Source organism: Lissotriton vulgaris, chromosome 1_1, assembly GCF_964263255.1.
Source record: "Lissotriton vulgaris chromosome 1_1, aLisVul1.2, whole genome shotgun sequence".
Lineage (NCBI taxonomy): Eukaryota > Metazoa > Chordata > Amphibia > Caudata > Salamandridae > Lissotriton > Lissotriton vulgaris.
In genome coordinates this window covers 1,952,211,309-1,952,225,671 of record NC_141685.1, presented here as the reverse complement: position 1 = coordinate 1,952,225,671, position 14,363 = coordinate 1,952,211,309, and positions in this window count along the sequence as shown.

The following is a 14,363-nucleotide window of genomic DNA, read 5'->3' as shown; positions in this document are numbered from 1 at the left end:
TAATTGAAGCAATGCCTTCCATAGTCTGGTGTTTTTCCCTCAACCACACTGATGCTTTTCTGTTTTGTAACCATATGATTATGTAGACATCGACAATAACTTTAACATAGGTACTGCTGGACATGAACATTAATACATCCAGGGCTAGCAGATGATTATTATCAGAAGAAAAAATATAATTCTTTTAAACAAGTAACTTTTTATGGAAAAATGAACTGAAAACTTGGATGGTGAATCTACTTTCTTATATTAAATGTGACTGTGACTTTTTTTAATCCAAAGAAGTTTGACCGAATGGAGATTTTAGTTTATAGATCTTGATTGGTATATTCCTTGCTGCCTTGTTCTTTACTCCTATTACTAATCTAGGGTTTTCTGTGCAAGAAACATTAGACTCTTTGCTACTTCTTACTCTTGACATTTGCTATCTTCAGCGTTTGGCATCATTGATTGTAGTTATGGCTTACTTTTTTACAAATGTGCATACCCTAGTTAGAGGGAGATCTGGAATCTTTGGCATGTTTATTTTCACTGATGCCCGGTTGTGCCTGAACTGTACAAAAAAAATCCAGACAAGATCCCTTGTGTTCACTAATTAGTGAGCTAATCATTTGAGGATGGCTTCCTCTTTTAAATGTCTATAGCAAGAGCCACCAACTCTAATTAGGGATTTTCAAATTTACTCTAGCCTGTCAGAATTCTTTATTTCCTCAGATCTCAAAGACCTTTAACTGCAATTGTTTTGATACCTGCTTGGGAAAAAGATGAAATTAGCCTGTATCCTGGCCTGACAATCCTTCCTTCCTTTTAAGAAGGCTACACAGAATTCTAAATGAAATTGCATCACTGTTCCTTCAGCTGTTCTTGCGTCAGCTCATCTTTCTGGCATGGGCAGTTCCACCACACACCTTTCAGTAGGAGCTGCCAGCTCCTGGCTCTTTACACTTTGTGTGGGACCTCAATTGCTCTGGCAAAATTCACCCATTATGGCCTTCTTATTGATTCACCTTCCGCATGATAGGGGCCAAACTGCAGAGCAGCCTACTGGAAGCAGTCTAGGAAATTGAATATCATCCATGTTTCCTCTGAAAAAAATCTGTTTGCTCGGCATCCATCATAGGCACTATTTGCTTTGTGCTAAAAGGCCATATACCGGCATACCAAGAGCAGCACCTAACATAAAAAGTACACTAAATGCGGTCAAAAAGAACTTCCTTCTATCTATGACATAAATATGTCACAAAGTTTGCTTATAATGGGCCTCATATTTCATGTAATGTGCTTAATCTTGCATCTAAGATTAAAATTGTGCTGCAACACAAGTCTGTATATTATGTTAATAGGCTTTCAATTATTTTGGTAGCATTTTCTTAACTTTTTGCTGCACACAAAAGCATTTGCTAAATATTTTCTTATGTGATCCATGTACAGACAAACAGTATAAAGAAACCAACAACAGCACTTACAGCTGAAAAAAGTTAATAAAAAATCACTGGCTACAGTTGTAAATTTTATGTAAAAGATTGTTTGTCTTGAGTGCAAAACTATGATTTAACACTGTGTTGCCTGACTACAGACGCACATAGTAGTACAGATTCTGCATTTTTACATGCTGTGTGCCTAAAATACTTGTTGATATGTATTGTGATTACAAGAGTATATGTAGTATATTTATACAATACCTGTATTGTAAATATGTACAAGTGAATGTAATAATCTGAAGACTTGAAAACAAGACTTGAAACATTGCATTTGCTGAGCTAGAGTTTTTTTGCTTAAGAGATAATTCTTATGTTTGTATTTAGCAGGGCCAATATGGCATTCAATTTATTGTAAAAATAAAGAAAATATATGTATTACAAACAGTTGTCTCAATGTAATACTTGTAAAGCGTTTATGAAAAATTACATACCATTTGTTTTAGTTTTTGAATAGTGTGACCTATGCTTGGTGATTAAACACACACACAGCACCCCCTCCACCAACACACACAATAGTTAATGGGTAACCATGTTGCAAGGATCCTGCTCATACACAGGACTGTGCACCTAGGACATCAGTGAATTGTGGTGTACCAGAAACTCACCTCAGTATCTAGAAAAACCCCAAACAGCTAGCATCAGTGTCACATTAGCTCTTCGTCCTATAGCAAAGTAACCAATGATTAGACAACCTAGAACATGCGACTTAGTACAAACTCAGGAATGGTGGAATAGTGAGAACACTCTTTCGTTATACTCTCATATCAGTCTACAACAGGAGTAAAGAAGAGACACTTTAAGTTAAAATATTTATTTTACCGACGTGATCTCAAATGCAGTATCTTAGCCAACATAAGCAGACATATGATTAGAAATAATATGGTCAGCATTGTTACAATTCCATAAAATACAAAAGGAGAAATCATATTACAATGATGGTGAAAACAGGTCCTATAGCGCCTAGTTTAACACCCTTACTATATAGGAACTATGCATTACAAACTAAAGTAGGTCTCTTAGGTTTATTTGGGGGACCCCATTACCTTTCCGCTCAGTAAGAGTGAATCCCATTCGGATGTCTACAAAGTGTTACTCGAACATGTTGAAAAACAGCTAACATATTTTGATAACCTTGACTGCTTCAGCACTCACTGTGCAGACTAGGGCCATGATGTAAGTCTAGAGATGTTGAAAACAAAACCGTTACTCATGTGTAGACCTTCATGAAGGCTAACTTACAAAACAGATGTGCAGTGTTGTGTGCAAAAGCAGCGAAAGGTAAAATGGCATCTAAACTTCTAATAAGCCATGCTAACATAACATGCATGCAAAGCAGGCCTTAGGCCATACTACACCCTCCCATGATCGGGTAACACACAATAAAGGGGGCAAGACTCATAGAATGCAGAGTTCAAGTTCGAATGAGACCGTACCAAGTTCAGGAATTTTGCCATACTTGATAATTGGAACTAAAAATCCAAATTAACAAGGAACCAAGTCAGTGAAAAGAATCACGGGTGGCCATGGTGTGAAAAAGACTTCAAGAATTAAGAAAAACATTAGGGCATTATATAAAAAGAATTTTCACCAGGTCAATACGTGTCTATAAAGCAGAAAAAGTCACACTTCAATCCAACAGCGTATATGCACCGTACGTTGCAACCGCCTCCAATAGGAAGTCGTCGTCATCATACATGATCAGCCATCCAATTAAGTAATACATGTTCTTCAACAACCGGAGCCTCTAGCACCATCAGAGGACAACTCAGGCTTTCTTCAAGATAACTGCGTGCCAGAAAGTCATTGGCCATAGTCCATATGTTCAAATTGCCTAGAACCCATGAGCCGCTGTGCAGGCCATAAACCCGAAACTAGAACAATCTATTTCATGAGCAACTAAGGGACTCATTAGTAGATTAAAATCCAGGTCAGGAGACAACATGTTGCAGAGACAGAAATCCAGGGCCATTCAAATCCACAATCCAGGCAATGGAAAACAGGCTGCACGCAAGTTAAGTATGAAAACCGGAAAGTTAAACCATGCCCACACTCGCCAGAGGCAGCGATCCATAGTATTCTAGCATCCGGTTACGAAGCTGGAGCAGCCAGGGAAGATCGTCGTGGGGCACAGACTGTGCATCCATTCTGAAGTAAACAAATCAACAGCAGCACACCTGCGCCTAAAGCGAGAATTATCTGGAAACCGCCGAAAACACTCGAAAAAATTGAATGAAAAAATGCTGGGATCACACCAAATATAGTTTGGAATGAGGTCACAAGGCCACAACTTGCTACTTTAAAAAAGTGTGCCAGGCCCGTAGTCAACGACGCATTAAAGATTGTGTGAATCAAAGCACCAAAATGCAGGGGCAAGTCTGTGTTTAATAAGGCATTCACCTCAGCACAAGTATTTGCAATGTGAAGGACGAATGTCTCATGCGCATATGTAAGGGGGACTTCCTTCTGGGACAAAAGAGCTCTTATTCGACTCATTTTGTTGAACTCTGCTTTCAAGGTCGGAATAGAAGGCCACATGGAAACATCGAGCCTCCCATGTGGAGGAGGAAACAGGACTTTCTTACAGCAAACTACACGTTGGGAAACCGTAACAATATACGGAATACCAGCAAGCATACCACAGCAATCTTCATTATTTAATAACAAGTAACTACAGTTTGCAAGCAATGTGAAAATTGGTGTAATAGCTTGGGCGGGGGTGCCTTTCAAAACACACGCAAGATTCGGTGCTGTAACATTACAAGAACAGTGAAATTGCAGGTTTCTACAGACTAAAGAGTGATCTGGTGTGGAAGTGCAGTCTTCACCCTTTAGTTAAACCTCTTTTCCCTCTTTCAAGCACCTATATGTAAATGGGAGATAAGGTTCAAATCTGCCTATGGTATAGTGTTTCATGCATGACTCAAACTTAAACAAGGGGACCAGTAGAGTTATTAACCCATGGATGAGCCAAACTTCAGAATTCGACTCGGCCACTGAAAATTGTAACGGTTCCAATTTTTCAATATGCAACAGCGAAAACGTGGCATCTTTCATTGACATAAATTGTTTAACAGTCAAATTGAAAGGCAAAAATAACGATGTCGTGTTCATGTAATCCCAAGGCATCTTCCCAGATTTTAACGTTTGAAGAGTCCAAGCAAACTGCATTATAGAGCGCAATTGATTTTGTCCATGGTACAGAACTGCAACATCTTCTTGTACAAGATCAACAACAGATGAAAGAATATTATCTAATGTGTAAATACGGGAAGAAAGGGTGTTGATGCAATTATCTACTACAGTAAGCACTTTTTTAAATTGGCCTGATCAATAGCTCTAAGCCTAGAAGCAGCTTCAATCTGGGACAGTTTCCAAACTTCGTTGTAACCCGCATATGTCCATCTTTTCGATCTGCCTGCTGCAGGACCTTTTACAAAATCATTAAAATCAACTGCGTCAGTCAGTTTGGACAAATGTAACTTAACGGACGCTAAGGTCGAGTGTCTGAGGCAATTCTGACTCAATTTGCCTACAGAATAGGTAGTGACTGAATGCTGACTCTGAAAACAGGGATCTACTCTAACCTCTGTATAGAATTGGGTCAGACCCAGAAAACAGTGCTGGCAGGAATCTGCACTTTTTTGCCATAGCAACCACCCTTCGGGATTAATGCTGGAAACATTAAAAGAGGAATTTCTCAACAGGGCTTGTAAATCACTAAGGGAAGTACTGGTGTAATTATTCCAATGGGGGTATTCACCCAAATCAGGAAATTAAGGCGTATTTAAGTTTTTAGAAGTAGCCAATCCAAAGCAGGTGGTTTGTGAAATAGTGGCATTCTGAAACAACATATGGTTCGGGATGAGACCTGCACGATGCAAAGCCTCTGTGCCTTGCACTTGCCAACTTTTAGAACCCCAAACAGATTTAAGATCAACTGTACTTTTCCACAGCTCATAGCCCTCAACAGCCTACTGGCCAATAAAGAACTTTGAATACAGTAATTTTGTGTGGGTAAGTCTAACCTTGGAAGAGGACTTCTCAGTCATCTTAAAATAAAATACATTAGGGTTTGATTGAATCAAAATCAGTAAAATAAGAAAACAGTTTCAAAAGAGTTTTGGAGCTGCCTTCAACAGGTGTGGGACAATGTAGTTACCCACATTTCTAAATGAATTTGTCTTATGCAGAAAGTGATTTGCAAAATGCTGGTAACAGTACAAATCACCATAGTTCACAGACTCTAAATATAAATCCTCAGCATAGAAGGCAGCATAATATTTCAAATCAGAAAATAAAGCCTCTTCGGCCTGGACATTCCAAAAATCAGAGCGAATATTCTGTTTAACCACATCCCCCATAGAAACACGGAGTACATTGTGAACATTAATAACCTCTGTGGGACCATGAATCTGGAACTTTACAGCATCCCATACAATTCCATCCAAAACGGGTCAACCAGTATATTCACCAATGTCTGGTCCCTCTTCATGATGTGCGAAGAGGAGTGGGGGTCCAAAGCTCCATCAATTAGTCTAATTTAAGTTCTTTCTTGAACGTAGTGTTCATTAATAAAACAAAAAAAACACCACAAATCCAATGGACATGAATAAAAATATTGATAAAAGCACCAGCCAAATGTAAGTCCAAGGTGGTATCAAAAATGTTTTTTAAACCAGGTAGCAAAAATTTAAACTTTTGAAGGGGCCTTAGATGTTGTAGAGCCAGTGTCAAATGAAGAACTTGATCGATTAGCCACACGCGTCTCCAAGTCAGGCATGGACAAGTCAGTGGGGTAGGTATATTCAGTATCATTAAGAGGATCACCAGCAGTGAATTCAATAAAGGATTCGCAGCTGTATTAATTTCAATGACATGATCAGGCCGAATATGGCAGGATCTGGGACCAAAACAGAGTGTTGCTCCATTGCTGGACACGAAACGGCAGGAGTCATACTATAAAGAATCGGCCACCCTGTAGAGTTTGACATTGTCAATGGAGATGTACCTGTTCCCCTTTCGCCAAGGAAAAGGAGGTCAAATTACTGTTCTTGTACCCTGCACACCAAGCACAGGAACTGGAGCTCGATAGGAGGGACCAAATTCCTTCTTGTTCTCGATCTTCTCTCGGATCAGTTCTCCAACTTGGGGTATCCAGCCCACCACCAGAATCTGCAACGCACCATCTGATGTGGAGGGTAAGTGTTCCTTTGTAAGACTGTCTCTGGTCTTTTGTAGGTTCTGTAAAACATTAGAATAATCATCCACGTCAAAGGATGCAGCTGCTGCCACCATGTCTAGACCATCAAGGTCCAGGACAAACATTTTGATGCCAAAGAGCATTTCGTATGGGGTCAGCCCGCCCAAGGACCTTCTAGGGAGATTATTTTGTGCACGCTGAACGCTATTGAGGTGGTTAAGCCAGTCTCGGCCAGTACCTAAAACCTTAGCTGTCAAGGATTGCTTTAAGTCACGGTACATCTGCTCCACAACACTATTACCCTCAGGCTGGTATGGAGGTGAAAATTTGACCTGGACCCCCAATGAAGCCATGGCATCTTTGTACGCCTTAGAGGTGAACGCTGGACCCTGATCCGAATGGAAGGTACCACATACAAAAATTCCCACAAAGACACGCAAATCCCTTATGACAGTTCTGGAATCAGCACTCCTTTGAGGGCACAACCACACAAAGTGCGTGCAAGAGTCAACTGCTACTAAGATGTACTTATACGCAGTATCAGATGAGAAAGGACCGCAGTGATCTAAATAAACAAACTCAAGTGGTTTATTAGATATGTCAACTGAGTTTGGGGCGGGCGTGCAGCAGTAGAAGGTTTAATTTGCTGAAAAATGCCACATGAAGGACATAATCACGCGTTTGTTTGTACAAACCCCGCATCCAATACCGTTGTTGGAGAAGAGACACATTAGCTGACACGCCGGCATGCGATGAAGCCATTTCAGCGTGGGCTGCTGTAATCAAAGTCTGCCTGCGGTACGAGTTGGGTCATAACCTGTCACCAACGTCGTTAATTCACACATAAGGAACTTTATCAGGATTTAAATGATAAGAGTACTTAGAAGAGAAACATTTAGGGTAATTACCTCCCTTCTCTGTTGCAGTAATGGCTGCCAAGATGTCATCATCATTCTTACTTTTGGAACGTGTAACCGCTGCCACTGCATATGTTGCAACTGCTGTCTTTGTGGCTTCATCCACGAGACAGTTGCCAACAGCGTGAACTCCAACTTGCTGGTGACCCAGAGTATGAATTACAAAGACAAGTGGCAGCCATTCTTTAAGCTCAGCTACTCGAACCCAGATCATTTTATGTTTTATTGTGCGACCTTTGGAGTCGCGATAATCATTTTGAATCCAAAAGGGTAGTTTGCAATTGCATGATTGAACACAGTAGTAAGAGTCACTTACAAAAAGAGTACTCACACTGGGGTCTGTGTACTCCAATGCAAGCATCAGAGCACGGAGCTCTGCCAATTGGGCAGTACTGTCCCCTAATGTCTGTGTATGGACGACATCGGACTTGAATTTACCATCTACCATAGTACCAACCATAATTGCGCAGGCAAAAGAATATGCGTGCTTTGAATCCGAAGTGCACTTCTGTCAGTGTAAATGATACAACTCCTCATCCTCAAGTGGGAGCATAGTCAGAGGAGCAGGATGAACAAATTCATACTTCAAGAACTCTTGCGTCTGCAGTGAGGAATCAAAAATGAGCATGACATCCGAAGATGTCAAGGACGTGGCCCATTGTATCCACCCTGGGTGTCAAACTTTGGAATTTGGTATACTGGCTTTTGTCACTGCCTCCAAGGCAGGATACGGAGTAACAACTAAAATGTGCTTTCCTTGCGACAGTGCACGTTCCTTAAGAATCGCCATTTGCACTGCTATCAAAACTTTTTCCACAGTGGAAAACTGCAACTCAACCGAAGTGTACAAGTGTGACTTGTACGCAATAGGAACTTTGTCACCCTTATTAAAAGTGAGGTACATGAAACCCACCACCCCTGGTACAATTCTTATCACCAGGTTGGTGTGGTTATCACGGCTCAACAAGAATTTAGATTCTAGAAGATCAGCCTGCAAAGATTGCAAGATGGCTGAATGTTCAGGCAGCCAGCACGATTTGGAAAAAGAAGGTTGTATCAAAGCGTAAAGAGGCTTGATACGCTAGGCATATTCGGGAATGTAGGTACACCCAAAATTCAAAAAGTCCAGTAAAGATTGTAGTTTCTTCAGTGTTGTGGGAGTGCACAAAAGTGCGCATTTCTCCAGGAAGTGAGGAGCCAAACCTCGACCTTCATTGTTAAGCTCGTAGCCCAGGAACAACACTGTGTACTCTGCATTGTGAGATTTCGCACAGTTAAATTTGTAACCAAAATCTGCAAATTTACAAATTATGCGGTCCACTCGGCACAGATGCGGCCATAATTTGTTATCTGTGAGATAGATATCATCCTCTTACAAGCATGATTCTGTGTCGATCCCCTCCAAGAGAGAGATAACGAGGGCGGCAAAGACGCCAGGACTGTTCTTGGCGCTGTTTGCCACCACTGGTAAAAGCTGTCCATTGACTACTAAGAGGAGACAGATTGTGGGCTAAAAAAACATTGGATATGTCAAGTGTGGTTTTGAATCTTTTACGCACGAGACTAGCCACAAGAGCAGAACTGTGTGTATTCTGCACCGCGCACATACGCTAATGTGAGTTTAAGTGGCTGTAATCCAATAGCAAACGGTACGAGCCATCTGGCTTGGTCACAGTAAAAAGAGGGTTATTCATCGGAGACACAGGCGTTTCAATTACACCTTGATATTCTAATTGTTCAAGGATTTCCACAACGGAAGCTTTTGCTTCTCGCCACATGGGGTATTGGGGTTGAGGCTGTGGCATTGGCCGCAATGTAATCTCATGCCGAGGGAAACATTTGTCCCATCCACAGTGAGTACAGTACAAAGACGTCGCAAGCACCTTAGCCCATTCTTCTGCAAAATGCAGTGCCTGCTCTTTTGGCACTGTGTGCGCGAAACTAGTGAGGATTACCTCCTACCCCTGGGGAGCAGGTAAGACAGAGGGCGGGGGCCAGTTGACCTCCGCCAACAATATATCATAGGTAGTAGTAAGATTTTCCCCAAAATCCCCTTTTATGGTACATTCTATGTCATCTTCAATTACAAGGACAATTTCATGAAGTCTGTCAGGGGGAGCCACTCTAGTGTCAGCTGTCTCAACTACAACAAAGGTGTCAGTTGCTGTCACCTTCAGTAGTGGACGCAGGGCCTCTCGCACTATGGTAATCTCCACTGCGTTGTCCAACAGTGTCAGCGCCCATGTCTGATTCAAAAGCTGCGTTCTCACTATCTGTGGCGTATCTCGCTGTTACCGCAGCAACTTTATTCTTTTGAAACTGGGGTCTTTGTCTCGGTGACTCGTCCTGCTTGCCTTTTCCATCAGCCTTACGAGGCTGCTCACGGCTCTGTTGGGCACCTTGACCTCTGCTGCCGCCTCCTCCACCGGTGGGTGAGACCGATGTTTCCTGCAAAGAGCGAGGAGAACGTTGTTCAGGAGCCTGAAATCTATCCGGTGACTTAATAGTAGTGCGGTCGCGCAACTCATATGTACGCTCAGTAGGGGCAGGTGTAGGTGAAGCAGGACAGGACCCCTGTTTCTGTTGCTGTCTTCCCTGTTTTTTGTTCTTACTCCAATTTTGTTTCTGAACTTTCGGGCGGTCATCTTTATCAGATGATGCTTGTTGAGTTTGCTGCTGTGTTTGTTTTTTAGCAAAAGGCGTAACACCCAAACTATTACTGCCAACGGTCTTATAAGCCTCCGTAAAAATTCTCGGTAACTGACGGGGTTTGTCTGCATTGGGGACATCGCACAGAGCATTCGACACTTGGAAACTTACTGCATCCCCCTTAACATTTGCAAGGGCGAGATCGCGAACCATGTCAAATGCTCCCACGAGTCGCATTCCCAACTCCACAGCTGCCTCCAGTTCGTGTTCATCCTGAACACGTTTAATGATGGAGGGCAGGACAGCCATTGACAGGGTACCGAAGCGCCTAGTATAGACTTCTGCAAAAATCACACTCCAAGTGGTAGTCATTTACGTCTGGCACTAAATCTTTTTGGAAACCAATAGTAAGGATCCTGTGCTTGTCCACAGGACAAGTATTCAGGAATACTGCCTCCAATTGTTCGAATTTCTCTGCAAGCCTAAAAAGGCATCTCATCCTTATCCTGGGGACACTTGCCCATAACCGCATTAACCATAACAGGACTAAGCTTTAGCTTGTTTGCTCCAACTGGATGCGCCGCACCAACCTGGGCCCCACCTGGGAGGTTGGCGGAAATGTAATGAACCAGACCCCTTATCACTGTTACAGCAGAGTTATAAAGGCGTCTCAATTCAGGAGCTGTCAACGCGGCACATTAGAATGCAGGGTATAACTAGCTAAAACAGGCCAAGAATTGCCTGCAATCGACAACGGTCCTTGTCTGACCGCTGTTATTACGCGTGCGAGGGCGCCTTTAACCAAACGGCATGCTGCCAAACAGAAATCGGAACTTCCTGTGTCCTATATGGAGCGTACTCTGCAGGCACGGCAGATAGAGTGTAGGAGTGAAATGCACAAGAAACTGCATCTATCGCAGGAAACGTAACCTATGAATAAAATAACTCAAACGGGTATGCTGCTACAGCAGATACTACAAAAACCACTGCCTGTGCTCCAAAGAGACTAGGAAATACTACATATGATTCCGCACAAACGACTGTGAGCTGGGATATCAACCGCAGCCAGTGAAACAGTACAATGCAATATAAAAAGCACAACTGGGTAGTAATTCAATAGAAAGACCTATGTAACTATAGGTAGATTTGTCTGTCAACCGGAAACTAGTGAGGGGTTGTGGACTGATACACGCGCTACTCAATATTCTCACAATAAGACCACATCGTTGGTGGAGCCATGTTGCAAGGATCCTGCTCATACACAGAACTGTGCACAGAGACCTAGGGCATCAGTGAATTGTAGTGTACGAGAAACTCACCTCAGTACCTAGAAAAACCCAAACCTGCTAGCATCAGTGTCACATTAGCTCTTCGCCCTATAGCAAAGTAACCAATGATTAGACAACCTAGAACATGCGACTTAGTACAAACTCAGGAATGGTGGGAAGTGAGAACACTTTTGTTATACTCTCATACCAGTCCACAACAGGAGTAAAGAAGAGACACTGTAAGGTTAAACTATTTATTTTAACAACGTGGTCTTAAATTCAGTATCTTAGCCAACATAAGCAGAAATATGATTCAAAATAATATGGTCAGCATTGTTACAATTCCATAAAATACAAAAGGAGAAATCATATTACAATGATGGTGAAAACCGGTCCTATAGCGCCTAGTTTTACACCCTCCCTATATAGGAACTATCTATTTTAAACTAAAGAAGGTCTCTTAGGCTTGTTTGGGGGACCCCATTACCTTTCCGCTCAGTAAGAGTGAATCACATTCGGATCAGTCAAAGGTCTCTGCATACCTGGAAATTGAAAATCTTCCAAGTGTGTGAAATCATGACAAGTAGGCAATGATAAATGAACCAGAATCTTAGTTGGCTCGCAGCTGCCAAATTGTTGTCTAGAAAGCGTTACTCGAACATGTCGAAAAACAGCTAACATGTTTTGATAACCTTGACGGCTTCAGCACTCACTGTGCAGACTAGGGGCAAGATGTAAGTCTAGAGATGTCAAAAACGAAACCTTTTCTCATGTGTAGACCGACGTGAATGCTAACTTACAAAAACAGCTATGCAGTGTTGTGTGCAAAAGCAGAAAAAGGTAAAATGGCGCTTAAACTTCTGATAAGCCATGCTACCATAACATGCATGCAAAGCAGGCCTTAGGCCATACTACAACCATATATTATGATCCTGTATTGCGATTAATGTTTTCTGGTGGTATGATAAATATGAATGTTCTTTGTTCATTTACCTTTCATGAATAGCATGTAGATTAAAATTAAAGGCAACAGTGAAGTCTAGCAGCAGGTTTTGGTGATTTTATTATCTCAATGCACTTCCATCTTTATAGAATAATTAGCTGTAGGGATGAAAATCAAGCTAATCAGAGATTATCTCTTATTTGAAATGTGCTCAAAATGATTCACAGGTAAGACATGATCCCAGCGAAATATGTTTTATAAAATAGCTTTTTTTTGTGCAACAAGGTGAACAGAAATTGACTAAACATGTTATAAGTTTCAGAGATGATTCTATAGAAGATTTCACAAAGTCGTTCAATACCTCAAAGTTTCCTCAGTAGTTTCCAAGCTTTGATAGATTCTAATGCTGTACCATGTACATCATGGCCTTATTTACAAAGACATTTTTAACTTATACTAATCACAGGTACATTTTGCACTTTTTTACATATCCAAACAGGTTTTATTTATGACTCTTGGAACACATAGATATGTGTATCATATTTATGAAACAAATACACCCCTGCCTTTTTAACTAGCTGTAAGTTTACTTGTATTGTGTACTGCATAAAATATGCAGGTGTAAGACTAGGGGAGATCATAAATTCTCAATGTACCTTCAGAAATCCTTTGTTTTTCACTAATAAATTTCCTTGCCTCATTCTTTCTTCCTGCATCCTCTGTGAAAACGGGGCTTATCATTGATTTGTCTTGCATTTAATTCAGCCCTTACATATGTAAATTACACACACACTGCATAGTGTAGCAAATGCATTTGCTACCAGCATTTGTATGAAATAATACTGCTTGCACAACTATGGACAAGTTCTGCCAATAACTGTGTCTAAAATTCTCGGTAACTGACGGGGTTTGTCTGCATTGGGGACATCGCACAGAGCATTCGACACTTGGAAACTTACTGCATCCCCCTTAACATTTGCAAGGGCGAGATCGCGAACCATGTCAAATGCTCCCACGAGTCGCATTCCCAACTCCACAGCTGCCTCCAGTTCGTGTTCATCCTGAACACGTTTAATGATGGAGGGCAGGACAGCCATTGACAGGGTACCGAAGCGCCTAGTATAGACTTCTGCAAAAATCACACTCCAAGTGGTAGTCATTTACGTCTGGCACTAAATCTTTTTGGAAACTAATAGTAAGGATCCTGTGCTTGTCCACAGGACAAGTATTCAGGAATACTGCCTCCAATTGTTCGAATTTCTCTGCAAGCCTAAAAAGGCATCTCATCCTTATCCTGGGGACGCTTGCCCATAACCGCATTAACCATAACAGGACTAAGCTTTAGCTTGTTTGCTCCAACTGGATGCGCCGCACCAACCTGGGCCCCACCTGGGAGGTTGGCGGAAATGTAATGAACCAGACCCCTTATCACTGTTACAGCAGAGTTATAAAGGGGTCTCAATTCAGGAGCTGTCAACGCGGCACATTAGAATGCAGGGTATAACTAGCTAAAACAGGCCAAGAATTGCCTGCAATCGACAACGGTCCTTGTCTGACCGCTGTTATTATGCGTGCGAGGGCGCCATTAAACCAAACGGCATGCTGCCAAACAGAAATCGGAACTTCCTGTGTCCTATATGGAGCGTACTCTGCAGGCACGGCAGATGGAGTGTAGGAGTGAAATGCACAAGAAACTGCATCTATCGCAGGAAACGTAACCCATGAATAAAATAACTCAAACGGGTATGCTGCTACAGCAGATACTACAAAAACCACTGCCTGTGTCTCCAAAGAGACTAGGAAATCCTACATATGATTCCGCACAAACGACTGTGAGCTGGGATATCAACCGCAGCCAGTGAAACAGTACAATGCAATATAAAAAGCACAACTGGGTAGTAATTC